Source organism: Varroa jacobsoni, unplaced genomic scaffold, assembly GCF_002532875.2.
Source record: "Varroa jacobsoni isolate VJ856 unplaced genomic scaffold, vjacob_1.0 scaffold_338, whole genome shotgun sequence".
Lineage (NCBI taxonomy): Eukaryota > Metazoa > Arthropoda > Arachnida > Mesostigmata > Varroidae > Varroa > Varroa jacobsoni.
In genome coordinates, this window is record NW_019213240.1 from 81,964 (window position 1) to 95,210 (window position 13,247).

The following is a 13,247-nucleotide window of genomic DNA, read 5'->3' on the forward strand; positions in this document are numbered from 1 at the left end:
TTCATACTTTTACTCAAAGTTGTGTCTAGTCAGGTGAGAAAAATACTTACCAAAAGCAATGCTTGTGAGTTCCTCCAAAGTAACGACATTAGTCTGTTTAATCTTAGGAAAAAGATACATTACGTACTAACAAAATATCATTCAGTTTGCGTGAACGAAGAAAACATTCTGTACTCATTGGAATGGCATAGGGAACATTTTTTTAAAACCTGGATACACAGGCAGAACCTGCGGATATTTCCATTGTAATTACCGTTTTTCTGTAATGTCAGGCTATAAGTGGGAGCCACTTTGTACTTACTTCTATTCCACGAAAGACGATTGGGCGACGGTTGCTACACAGAGATGGAAAACTTTATGTACATTCACAGGCAGTAAGAAGTAAGCTGGAAAAGGTTTGTGTCTATCAAGTTTTGATGTTAACCAATGTGTTTAAAGAAGAAAAAATGTCAGTCATTTTATTGCCAATTAGCAATTTATTTATCTGCCATATTTAGAAACATTTATTCTACATCACACGATTTTATAGCAGAAAATACGTCGGACCGCAATAGAATTAGCAGTATCTTGCTCTTACAATGCGCATTTGAAGTTGTTCTCTGTCTTGCGTTAAATTTGCTCAAAAGCTGTGAAGTATATTTCCTGAAATACATTAGATCTTTCATCATATAGACGTATGAAGTATGATGCCAAAGTCTCTACAGCCAATTGGTAGCGCTTTGTACGTTGATATATGATGGTTGAAAATGTCACACAGGTCGTGGAAAACTTTTCCGCTGCAGCTGCCGAATAGAACGTCACATTTTTCAATAAATACGAAACAAATAAAATGGTTTTCTGTGTTAACTAGCAAGTTTATTTTATCTAGCTTGAATTATCTGTTGATTTATTATTCAGTGCAATTTTCGTTCGGCAGATTTGTATACGCCTTAGTTTACTCATAGCCTTCATTGAAAACAGTCTATTCGATAATAAGATAACATCGTATGACACCGCTTTCACGTACGGTCCCAGTGTGCTTTTCTCTCGCTGTTTAGAACATGTCCCGGCAGTAACCTTTGTGAAAACGGTTCCTTTTCCTCCGATGAACGAATTTTCCTGAAGTTAAAGATACTCAGACAGCGAGCCTAAAGATACCTCGCGCTTCAGTTGGTACGGAAACGGAACTACGCCGATGACTGCACTCTCTTCGACTGTCGCTTCAACAGATTTCGTACCACGCGTGGACGAGTAGCTCTCGTGGGACCATGGGAAAAGCGGAATTCGCTCAAAATAGACGAGTTAAGAAGGGAATAAGTGTAAGCTAGACTCAACATTGATATAGCCAATGCTAGCTCAATTCCGATTTATGGGTCTGCTCTGCTTACCTCATGTACGCGCGGATATCGTGGACATTGGCATAAACATGGAGCTTAGCGCAGTTGACGGCAGCGATGTAAAGTAAGCCAGGTGCAGTACTACATCTGATCGTCGTTATCGTCGAAGTAGCTAGCTGCTACGTTGACTCAGTTTCTTCGCCGCAGCTGTTCAGCGCCCCACCGACGCCCCCTAAAAGCTACCCCGTAGAATTTTGCATTTGCTACCACTGCTGGTTCAGCTTCCGACGACGACGTATGCTCATGCCTTCATCTTCATTCCGTATTCGTCCAAAGCCCCCCCCCCCCCCAAGGCAAGGATTTTTCCCTGTGTAGGATCGTTCTACTCACACCGCCAGTCATAATCATTGCCACAGCCATCCAGTGGTCTCACATCGAATGGTCTTTCAGTTCTTTCTCATTCTCGTTGGCTTCGTGCTGGGTTTTGTCCTGCCAGCAGCTTTACCGAGAACCCTAGTTCTGAACAGTCGGAACAGCAGCAGTAGAAGTAACCAGCTCCAACAGCCCTCAGCCTCGATCTGCCTAACTTCGCGTTTACGGCCACCTTGCACTGCAGTAGCGACACCTGCCACTTTTCGCTAGCTTCGCCTGGCTGCCGCAACGACTACTTCTGTCGTCGGTTCGCGCGCTTCGACGGTTGTTCCTGCTGCTGCTGCTGCTGTCGGTGACGCTGAGGTCCTCGCTCTTTCTGTGCATTGCTGCTGCTGCAAGTGGCGCCGAGGGTGTCGCTGCTGGCATCGGTGCTCTGCCGTTGCTGGTTTGGCGTAATGATGCGGAAGGCGCTAAAAAAAGCGATTCACCCGAGAGGAAGCGTCATACCACCCACGACCACTATAGGTACACGACCAGCCGCCAAATAAAGGCAGCAATGGCGACGAGTACCACCGTTTGCTTGGCAGACGGGTACTATCAGCAGGTAACCCAGCGGAATGGAAGAAACGGCAAACACAGAGAGTGGGTTCCTTCATGAAGCTTTGGGGAGAATGTGGTGGTGAGAATCTACTAAGAGCATACCCGTTCCATGCACCGTCGCCAACGTCGGCGTGTGGTAAATGTAGGCAATGGACAGAGAGTCAGCCAGATCCTGAAGGTTGCTGAGGAAAAGGTGGCGCCCCCTTTTCTCGCAACGTACCCCCTTCGCCTCCTGCCTTGCCTCTGTCCGCCCTTCCCAGCACGATTTGCCCCCTTTTCCCAACACCGTATGTCTGGCATGTGTCCCCACAGCTTGTTTTAGTCGAAATCGGCGTCTGGAGGCCGGCGCCGTGTAGCAGACAGGTACTGCGAATTGGTGGCGACGGTGGCACCGCTGCCAGCAATGGGTTCCTTTGCGCCTCCACAAGCAGCTCTGGCCCCTTTGCCAGGGCTCCCCTTTGCCTGCCCTGTCGTTGCCTGTAGTCGACAGCGTTGCCTATCGTCTTCGTTTGGTCGAGGTGCAAGATGCTGTTGCTGTTGTTGTAGAGAAGCAGCAAAGCAAAGACGTCTGAGCGGTCTCTGACGCCGACGTCATTGCCATCGTTTTGATTAGACGACGCAGGAGCGGGTGGGCAGTCGACCGGCTCTGCAACGGACGAACTAGGCACCAATCACTTTGTTTTACTCGGAAGAAAGGTTGAAGGCCTTGACAGAAAGAAACAACAGTGGGAGCGAGAAATGACCATCGTGATGTCCAGTATTCAAGTGAACGCTAAATGAACGAAGAAAACGCAGAGGAAATAAGGGGGGCGCGATCTGAGAACGCTTCTCAGTAAAAGACGTAGATGGGGTGCAATGGACGCCCCAAGTCATGGCAAGGATACTTGGACGCTTGAAGGCTTCAAGTTTCAGGGCGAAGGAGAACGACTACCTGAACACTGAATGCAGGAAATCGATCGACGAACGAAGTTCGTTCCACTTGAGTTGGCTTCGGGGAGTACAATATTATGTATGCGGTAGTATTGGCTATGGGTCAATTTGGTTAAACTCGTTTTCGGGGATGGCAATGTGTGTGTCGTCTACCTGCAAAACGAAATAGAGTGTAAATCAGGCCAAATGAAAAGTGTTATTTTAGCTGTCGCTCTCGCAAAAAATAATGATATGTATATGTAAGAACGGATGGCTACAGATCGATCACTTACTTGATAATAACCAAAGAAGTTCCCGCCATCTGGTTGAAAAGTGGAAATATTGTTTTTTTCTCTATTGTTGAAACAGGTAAGCGCCAACGCTCTGCTGATACTTACTAATGTATGTGGCACAGGGTAGACATTTTCCGACTGTGCTATCGGTGCTAAATGTAATATAGCTTCGTTTATGAGGTAAAAAGTACCGCTAAAACGTCTACTTACTCACTAGGGCGAAAAACAAATGCTAATACGACAGCACAGGAAATTAAGCCAGCTTGATAACCTTTCTAAAGAAGAGCTTTACCAAACCATCAACATTTTATCGTTTACTAACGGATGTCCCGAGACGTCTCATTTGAACACATTTTAAGTTTCTTGGATTTTTGAAGAAGTCACTTTTAAAGCCCTTAGCCGACACCTACAACCGAGGAACTGATGCACCGCTATTAGTTAGAACTTGGCTTGTTGGCTGACATATGGCGATGCCGGTATATAACGAGGGGCGAGTCAGTTTCCATGCTCTTTGATGCGCCTGCACGGCCAATAGGATCGAATCGTACAAATAGCAGTAAGGGAATTGTTCATCGTATAATGCCGCGGCGGAATCTATAATAATGTTTTTGTGTAGACTGCAAACAAAAAACAGAGGAAGAAACTTTGCAGCAATATTGTTGCCTCGGTATGTAGTTATTGTTCGAAGCTCGTCGACCCTATTCAACGTTAGACCACATGCCGACTGCTGAACTCTTGTTGCGACATCATCTCCTAAGGGTCATGGATACATCGATCCGTTAGTTTGCTGATAATTCCGTTCATTTTCCGATAATGTCAGAGTAGACGAGGCCTAGAATGACAATGGGGTTGACATTTTATACGATAGTATATCAGTGTTAATTTAGCTACAGACATTGCACGCTCATGTTATTTGAGGTCTTTTTCCTTCATGGACCACTTTGAATTGTTAGTAATATATAACAGTATTAAATGATACAATGAATTTTATCCGCGAGGAGTTAGTGCCTGTCGTAGCTCAAGGGGGTCTTCCTATGAAATCGAGAACAACATTTTTTTTCTTTGTTAACAAGCTAACAAGATTTGTACTTATCGATCGTACACGATATCGACAAATACAAATCAACATTAGATGAGCATGAACTGGAGTTACTATGTAAACAAAAGCGTTTTTATCATCGATGACAACGTTAAATAGTTGAATCCTTCTGCTAAAAGCGCCTCAGGAAAGTCAAAACACATAATGTATTTAAGCCTACTTCCGTCTCCTACAAGGGCTGACTGGAAATGTGTTCAGCTCTAGAATTATATTCTGCTCGAAGAGTTTTGTTAAGCGAGCAGCTAAACATGCGCTAAAATATGTGGAAGACGAAGCGGAAATACCTTAAAAGATCGAAAAGGGTCCATCCTATTGGGGACCATTCGGAGAAACGATGGTATTCAAATAAATTGAACAGAGGTCGAAAACGCATATTGGTGAGAACCATCAAACCGGCAGATGGAGGCAAATTATATCAGGTATGGACTTGATTCGATCAGAAAGAAAGAGAAAATTCTAGCCATTCGCCCCATTGCACCCAATTGCGTTGAGGCCCCTTTACAGTCTGGGGTAATGGTCACTGTCAAGCAAGGACTGCTAGGAAACGATCACCAGTCTCGTGCATAGTCCCTACCTTAATTTTGACTCGGTCGATTTCGCCTGCCCTTCAGACACGCCCTGTCGATTGCGACGCTTTTGCCTAATAATTCTGTATACGTATGCCCTCGCCAAAGTTCCATTCGTTGTAATAGCAAATTGTGTTTTTTTTTATACTCAAAGCGTATATTTCCTCAACCTTACCTACTCTAAATTGGACTACAGAGGTTCGATACTGTGAACTTTCAATACGCTGTGCTTCAAACGTGTTTATGGGGCGTTCTCATATATTTCATCATTCTAAGAAACTTCTCTAGGCAGCATGTTTCTTTATCTCACTATCTTATACCCCTAATTAGATTCCATGCATTTCTGTCCTCGGCACGACAGGGTTAGCCTGCCCAGTTATTTCCAGTAACCCTATTTTTCGTCTTGTAAGGCCCTCACACTTGATTCCCAGTGAGCCAACAACTTCAACTGACTGTATTCATTGTTCTTACACGCGATGCAATCCGTCATCAACAAATACGGCTTCATCGCTATATTCCTCTTGGAGAGCAAGTTGAAATTTAGCAGTGTCGTCCTGACAAGGCGAGGCGCGCCGAAGGCAAGTTCTAATTCAAACTGCGTTGAAACACTTCGCTAGCTGGAGTATTTGAATCGAGCGCGACAACACCCGAACGCAGCTAACAAATCCAGCCGTTCTTGAGAGTTCCTTTCCCACTTTATTTCTTCCTCACTTCTTTTGCCCAGAACAGAAAATCTTCTCCAACGAAGGTTCCAGACCGGTTCGGGTAGTGTGGCATGGTCGTACAGAGCAAGACAGGATACGGTAGCGGCCGTGCCACAGGCCGCGACAAGCAAAGGCCCCCGTTTAACGACCAAACGTTGCTGAGACTGTACTTAAATGCGGCGGCCGAGGTAAACCAGCTTGCAGCAGCCCTGCTGGTTACCTGCCTTTACCAGCACCGTTCCTGCGCTGCCAAGTGGTCCACGCCGTTCACGCTAGAACGCGTCCCGGCTCCTCGCCAACTCGCTAGCTACTTAGCTGCGAGCTGCTGCTGTGGCAACTGTGGCTGCTGCAGTCAGGCAAGAACCCGTTCTGCTGCGGAGAAGTACAAGAAGAAGGTGGCGTCTGCGCCTTGTAGCAGGAGGCGTTGAACGCTATCGTAGCGAAGGCTGCGATTGGGTAAAGGACGAGAACGATAACGATGGTGTTGACGACGGTGGCCAGGAACGAATGGAAGGCCATTCGCGGCAGCCCGTTCCAAAGAGGAACGACGAGCAAGCAAGCAAGCAGTACGGCCACTTGCCTAGAACCACACTAGCATTCAGCTAAGACTCACGCACTATTTAAGGAACTCGATCACAGAGACACCATCAGTGCGACCACAAAGGCTAAAGATAAACTGGTACCAACACTCCCGAAAGGGTTCCCAGTATCTTTGGTGCTAATGTCGCATTCAAATTGTGCAGCTGACCCGGAGGGCTACGTCTTAGTTTTCTGTGTCGCTATAACATTCTCAAGAGCGCCTGAGCCTTGGTTGGAAGCTGCCGTTTGGGCGGGCAGCGTTCGCCTTGTTGAAGACGATGGCGTTACCACCGAGAGACGTTGCTCGACCAGCCTGCCGGTCAATTGGGCCACCCAGCATCATGCGAAAAATAAAGGGAGAGAGAATTGTAACTCGGTAAGCTCGGTGTGCATATGTTGGCTTGGCAATTTTGCTTTGACACTTACTCGAGCGCCAGTCCAGGATCTGGCGAAAGGTTACCCGCTCCCAGAGAACGGTATCCGTTAACAAGTAACAGGCGCGAAAGCAGGTGCTCCAATGCAGCAGGCGCCCGAAAGCTGGTCGTTTCCGGTCGCCAGTTGCTTGACCGTTTACAGCCTCGCTTGCCTGCAACGCCAGCGACAGCCGCGTCCGAAAAGTTAGCTTGTTCTTCCTTGCCGTTCAAGCATCCTTCTTTCCTTTATTCTGTTTTTCCCTTTGAGACCAGTGAGTTGTAACTACGCAAGGCCCATCCGAGTGCTTAGAGAATAGTTATTATTGTTAGCCAGCCGAGACTGTTTCACCATCACGTGGATTCTGGTCGCGCATGAAGGGGTGAACTGAGACTATCAGGGATGACAGAGAGCCTATGACGATAACCTTAATGGTTGTCTGTGTAATTAATAGCTCTGCTTTGAATTGAATTCAATCTTGCTGATATTCCCGCCACAATCTAGTCATAGACTGAAGCCACTAGCGACGCAATGTGGAAACTATTACCAGCAGTGTGCCGTTGATAGTGATCGTATCATAGCTAAATCATATACGAAAGTTGGCTGCATATTCTGGTATACGAGAGATAATCCCTTAACTCGCAATTGTATCCTGCATAATGCTATGACCTTAATTTTTTTTAAATCACTTATCCTTATTTCTGCATCTCGAACACGTTAGCTGAATCTAGCTAAGCTATTAACTTCTATACACTGAAATAGGCGTTTTGTTATATGTATCAGTTATGCGTGATCAAGCACCAGCGAGGATAAGGTAGCGCATCCGATAAAAAGTTATCTATGATACGCTACTCGAAGAACCCAAAAGAAAAAAACAATTCTGTTCTTTTTTTTTTTTTTTGCTTCAATTAATCCACGATTAATTCACTGGACGGTACTGGCTACAATGGGATTGTAGATATTTACTAGCTAGTCTTATTTGTTCTTATTCTTTCCGAACATTTACTTTTTGCCTATTCAGTTGTTCACCGATAATTATAGATGTCGCTGGAGAAAAACAATGATTTGTACAGGCATGAAACATCAGCTTTATATAAGGAGATCGATTTTTTATTTGTTGATTATAATTGACCACTATCGCGTCTTAACTCGGTGTTAGATTATTTATAAATAGAGTGGCTCCATTGTTCAACGAGTTGGGCTGAGCGTTGAGGCGTCAAGAGAAGATTTGCATTTTTGTCCTCACTGTTGTCCTAAACTAGGGCATGTCGTTACGATCATTTTAATTAAAATAAGCTATCTTTATTTAATCATACCGAGCCCCAAGGCCGTATCAGTTTGAAGGCTGAAGTCGAAACGAGAATTGAACGACAGTCTCACGTAACATGACTGTCATATAGCAACAACGAAATCTTGTCTCCGTACCTAATGAATTTTAGTAATTCTGGGCAGATTTCCTTGTGGCTTTCTATAGAATGAATATAGAGAGTAATAGAGTTTCAAATTTAATTACTTGGGGAATTCATTACGTCGCCCCTGCGCTTAGATGATTGAGCTAACGGCGTCCTGTGATAATTTCTAAGAGAATCTTTTGAGAGATTTGCTCTAGACATGTACATTGAATACACAGTACAGATACAATAATGACTGCAAACCCATTAAAAACCCCTGAAGTGCGAGCGGACATTGATAAACCGGATGGCATCACACTGCATCATTCATCCCATATTTACATGTCTCGCCCACAACCACAGTAGCGAACATAATGAGCGAGTCAAAAAAAAGGACCTATAGAAGTGGAAGTGTGTGTAGGAAAAGTTTCTAGTTTAAAAACTAGATTACACAGCAATGCAGGCTTAGACTGTAATTTAAGGCAATAATTAGCTCATCATAGTAATCCTTGTCGAAATATCAAGCCAAACCACCTCGCCATTAAGCTTAATTAAATGATTGCCCCATCAGGATTGAACGAGCTACTTCGTTTGCTGAGCTAGTGTCAAAAAGCTTTAAGAGAGTATAGTTCGTTTGCAGAAACGCCAAGTGTATCGTAGCTACATAGTTCACTTCCAGTGTCAAAGATGGCTGCGTCTGGGAACCTTTTGCGAATTTGTCTCATGCAACTGAAATTATCGCTAAAACAAACATTGCAGACTCGCTAACACTGTTGCAGCTGTTGTGGCCAACATCTGATCGATATTTCATTCTGATCGATATTGTATTACGTGTCTTTGCGTTGTTGACTGGTCTCATCATGGGTCTTCATATCTTCATCCCAACTTGTCGAAGCTATGCGTTGAGAGATAGAGCTCCCCCGAAAAGGTTCGAACGATGGGCCATTTATAATGTATAAAATTGTAAATAAATGTAAAAATAGCAAAATCGTGAGTATCGTTTAGAATTTCTAGTGTGAAATCAACATCCGTATGCTCCTCTGTCAGTGACCAATCAACACGGACAAGAATACTGAAACATCGATTAAAATGATCTGTATCGGGTAAATTTTTTCTCGAAGTGCTTCTATTGGTTTTAGGGGTGGTTGCTGGAAAATGGATAGCCGCAAAAATAGGATAAGACCTGGAGAAGGTACTGGGATTATATAATTGTTGAGGCGACTCCAACGACGTATGCTTCAAGCGGCAAAAACATCTGACCTAAACACGTTTCAGACGTTTTTTCGTCAATTACACGGAACGTTAATCACCTGAAGAAAACTGCTTATCTGCAACCGGTAAGTTTATGCTCGTGTCACCGAAAACACCGAATTGGTTACAACCTTAAGTATTACAATTAACATGTAACAATTTTCTCGGTTTTCGGACTAGTTTCCCACAACGGTCCATTCAATGGGTCGTTGCCCCAAGCAGGGTTTTACAACTGCTGCCCATCCATCAGATATGAAAAAATTCACGAAAAAAACTCACTTCAGAGGATTCGTGAACGAATACGGACGGACACGTTGCCACCGCCGCGCATGGAACGAGTGACGGAAAGCTTACCAACTGTACATTTGCAGTATCAGTAAATGCGGCAGTATCAGAATTTCGTAGAGATGTGTCCAGCACAAGCATGACAACAATCTTTCCAATAACTGTGTTAGTTTTTTAAATTCGCTTTTTGAGACAGGTACTAACTAATATGGGTTATTTGGCAGGCTATGCACATATATTTTCTAACAGGAAGGCAAAAACTGTGTTCAGATGTACATAAAGTCCGCTTCGCGGGCGTATGCCCATTGGTAAGCCACCGCTGAGCGGGGTATGGTCATAGCACAGTTGGTTAAAAAAGAAATTTGACTCAAGGGCGTTTATCGAATAAGGCATACTATTTTGTGATCAGATGCTTAAGTCGTGTTGGCATGCAATAATTAATTCGTGGATGGCGCGGATTGGTCGTTTGAAGGTCTTGCCCCCTCAGACCTAACGGTCTAAATAACTAGTACCGTACTAACACTACACAAAGCAGTAATGCAATATATAACCTGAAGAATAGACTCACATCTGGCTACTTGGCTCCATTGAATCCTCATCGATCCCCCAAATAACTGATAATGAACGCGCAAATTTTTTATTTCTTCGAGATTTTTCCTTACGCTATCATTTTCATTATCAACCAAAGGCATTTTTCCACCAGACTATTTTCCTAGTTGATGCAATAGCAAATCTATAATCATCGTATCACTTTTATCAGTAAGTGGAAACTACAGTGAAGTTATATGGATAATATAGCTGAAAACAAGGACAAGCTTCTCCAGCAAATAGTATTGCGCTGCTACATGCAAAGATATAGAGTAATATGGAAGTGTAATCGTCTACAAATCATGCATACACCCCATCGTCGTAAGGTAGACATTCTGTTCGATATTATTTTTTATACGATTCAGCCCAGAAATAGCGCAGTCGGCTACATCTTTGCCTGTCAATCGTAAATATATGTGGGTATGTAGATACGAATCTGCGCTCATCTAGACGCATTTCACTTCATGAAACCTTTGAGGTAGCGCGTAACGGTCTACAGACCGGCCGTTCAACGCGAAGAACGCCGCATATAAAACCAACTGAACGTAATTGTAAAATGAGACACCAAAACATTTGCGTGTATCATATTCTCACCAATGTGTGGCGCTGTGTATATTTATCAAAAAAAAAATATTAAAGCATCAACTCCATCAGTATCTAATAGACTGAGACAGAGAATCGTCTGATTAAAGTGATGATCCACTGAATGAGCGTTTCGAAAAGAGACTAACCAAGAAATACAGTCTGCTATTGGTGTCCACATCAATCCCCATAAGTTTTTTTTATCTATGGACGGACGCCACAGTTGTGGTCCAGCGGCATTATACTAGCTTCAGGAATCCTTTACCTACAAGCGGCCCTCTCGCAACGCCAGTGCACGCAAAGCACGGATCGCCAATAAAAGCAAAACTAGCCCTTTCACTTCAAAGTTTTAGCAAATTCTTAGTCTTCATCGAGTCGTTTTTGAGTCGAGGGTGAGCACGTGGTGAGTAATCGAATGTTATCCCGTTGTCTTACTGACGCGGTACTTACGACTCTGTCGTTTCACAACATAGACGCATCTCGGAAATACACTGTCCTGCCAAAAAAAGGACCGATATGCAGCTACGTGTCAAACGACAAGTGAGAACATTATGGCGTACATCGTTCAAAGCTTTCAACTCTTTTTTGGCTACTCCAGCTCACAGACGAGTCTAGTTGTCTAAGGAGCGCGTCGTAGGCGCCAGCGTAAATTACAGGGTACACACGACGAGACCAGCTCGTCCTTGCAGGTGGTTCCAAAGACGTTGAGGAACAGAAAGGAGGAGTGGATGAAAGGTTAGGTAGAGGATTTTATGAAGGAAAATGTCTGATTGACGTAGGTGAGGGTATTGTTTGAATGAATTTGCATGATAAGTATGTCTGTGACAAGAGCGTAATGAACATAGAATTACAATGTCAGTCAAAATGACATAAACCGTTGTTAGCTTAATTGTTTACTTACATGAAGGGCGCCAAACGACTGGCTTGTTTAGTACATTATATAACGAGTACATATCTTCTTTTGACCGCCTTTCGGCTTGAAGTGCCTCACAGTTCCTAGCTCACGAGCCCTCTGTGCTACTTTATTACCAGAAAAAAAGCCGTGAGGCCTGCGTACTCGATCTCGTAGCTTGCCAATTTCTATATGTGTCCCTCCGGTTTTGCCCCTTTACTGTAAAGATACTTTTTTGTAAGAAGTATTTCCGTGAAAATGTTTTAACGCAGACTTCAACACGCGTCTTGTCCCAGTCTGCCTCGTTACCACTGGAACGTGTGACAATTAATTACCTATGTGGTTCCATCTCCTTTGATCTGTGTATGACCATTATTATTTCTGCAAATGAGAAAAAAAAAAAAAAAAAGTGATTCAGCATTTCCCGTGCTCAGTTCTGCACCGTTAGCTAATGTGAAGCAATAGCCACATCATTCTAAGTGCATCAGCGCTAATCGTTTCCCCTCTTGTAAAAAATTCACACCGTCAATTGACTTACTGCTACGGAAACGCCTACCCGCTAACATAGCAAACCATATCGTCCTTTACGTTCATTGCGAGAGAACTGTGTTATCAGTGGGGCATTAGGGAAACGTTCTTTATGCGACGCTTAGATTCAGAGCCTGGACTGTTTAGCATATCCTACACTCTAATAAGGGCATTTAGGGTTCCTGCCAGGTTCCGCCACTTCTCCCCAAGATCTACCGCAGTAAATTTTGCTGCTAGCTGCTCTCGATAAGAACTCTATAATGGGTAAAGGGTACGGTCAAATGATTATTTTCTAGAAATCTTTATGTTTTTAGAAAAACAACACACTATCAGACCCTATATGGTAGATCCAAACTAGTCGTTAAACCTGGTTCAAAGCGGCATTCTAACCGCTCATGCAAAACAACATGCCGCAATTGCTTTTGCATTTGTAGGATCTCATTCATACTTATTTTTTTATTATATATATATATATATATATATATATATATATATTGGACAATTGGAAGTGAGCTAATTTGGTAAACTTGCGCAAAGTTAATAAAATCACAACAAAACAGGCTTTGGATGAGGCTTATGAGTAAATAATTATTAATAATAAATTAAAAAATTTAGTGAACTAAATAAAAACGAATACAAAGTTAATTATCAGATCTTCTGAGTTTGTTTGTTCCGTCAATTTAAAACGTCACATAGCACTCACCTTACAGAACACTGTAGTACTAATTCCCTTTCGCGTCGTGGTCGTTGGCAAGCCTTCTATATATAAGTCACATACCTGTGTAGAAAATAAGCCCAAGCGTTTGTTGGTACGGCCCGAGGCTGACGCCCTCATCAGATCTCCGTCCAGTGACAGTTATCACCTTCACAACCGGACTGAG

At 43.6% G+C, this 13,247-nt stretch overlaps 1 protein-coding gene and 1 long non-coding RNA gene across 5 annotated transcripts in view; one reads left to right on the forward strand and one right to left on the reverse strand.

The window, feature by feature from the left end:
- The window catches only part of LOC111259485 (solute carrier family 13 member 2), a 65,882-nt gene that overhangs the window by 10,853 nt on the left and 41,782 nt on the right, over positions 1-13,247 (forward strand). The window lies entirely within an intron of this gene.
- Positions 453-7,421, reverse strand: LOC147753627 (uncharacterized). Its single transcript, XR_015310612.1, has 2 exons — positions 1,368-7,421; positions 453-642 (listed from the first exon to the last, which is right to left on the reverse strand). It is a non-coding gene; the product is annotated as an uncharacterized LOC147753627 (long non-coding RNA).